Source organism: Hipposideros armiger, unplaced genomic scaffold, assembly GCF_001890085.2.
Source record: "Hipposideros armiger isolate ML-2016 unplaced genomic scaffold, ASM189008v1 scaffold_692, whole genome shotgun sequence".
In the NCBI taxonomy this organism is placed as follows: domain Eukaryota; kingdom Metazoa; phylum Chordata; class Mammalia; order Chiroptera; family Hipposideridae; genus Hipposideros; species Hipposideros armiger.
In genome coordinates, this window is record NW_017732042.1 from 364406 (window position 1) to 365458 (window position 1053).

The following is a 1053-nucleotide window of genomic DNA, read 5'->3' on the forward strand; positions in this document are numbered from 1 at the left end:
CCAGCACTGTTCCCATCCCCCAATTCCCCAATTAAAAAAAATCTTAAAAAAAAAATTTCCTAATGAATAAACATTAAATGAGTGGATGTTCCTTCTGCCTGGGCAGCTCCCGTGCTCCTTGTCTGTCTGAAAGATGCTCACCCAACCCTCCTCCAGCTAGGATGGTCCATTCCTTTGGCTTCTCCCCCTCTCTGATTTTACTTACGTTAAAACCCTTGCTGGGCACTCCTCTCCACTCCTCACATCTTTATAACTCCTAGACAATGAAGAAGAGAAAGAAAAGAAGGAAGAGAGGGAAGAGGAAGCAGAAGAGGAGAAAGGATGATCAGAAAACATGAATCCAGCCCAACCGTCAAGGGCTAAAAAAAGTCTGCCATGTTCCATTCTGTTGGTTGGGATCTAGAAACCTACTGTCCAGTGTTGGGGGTCACCTACTGAAAGGTGAAGTTCAGGCCACCTCTCATTCACCCCAGACATGCCCCCCTGCCAGGTGCCACTCGCCCTCCTGCCAGACTCGCCCATCAGCCCCTCAGGCTGCTAACTCAGCCCTCGTGCCTATTGCTTCACTCGAGTTGACGCGGCTGAGCCAGAATGCCCAAGTGAGTGGCCGGATGAACCAGTGAGTAACTAACACACAGGCCTGCCATCCCTGGTGTTTCTTCCTGACTTGACTAAGAATAAAACTTCATTTCCTGTCTTTTCCTTCTAATGCATGCTACAGATCAATGCTGCCAAGGACTACACCCCAGCACCTGCTATCCAGGAGAACAGGGATGCCAGCGGGCAGTGTCCGGAGGCCCAGCACCGGTCTTTGGCTCAGAATCCCTGGCCCCGGCACCCACTTCCTTCCTGGCCCTGCATCCAGGACATGCACTCATGAGCAGGAGAAAGAAACGGTCAGTCCCTGGGGGACAGAAGAGAGGCGTCAGGCATCTCTTCTGTGGAACATTTACTTCCTCTGACCTGCCCCAGTTTCCCTGGGCTCTCAGAGGGGGAAAACGTTGTGCGGGGACATACGGACTCAAGTAGTTCTCGGCTATTGGAGAGGAGGAT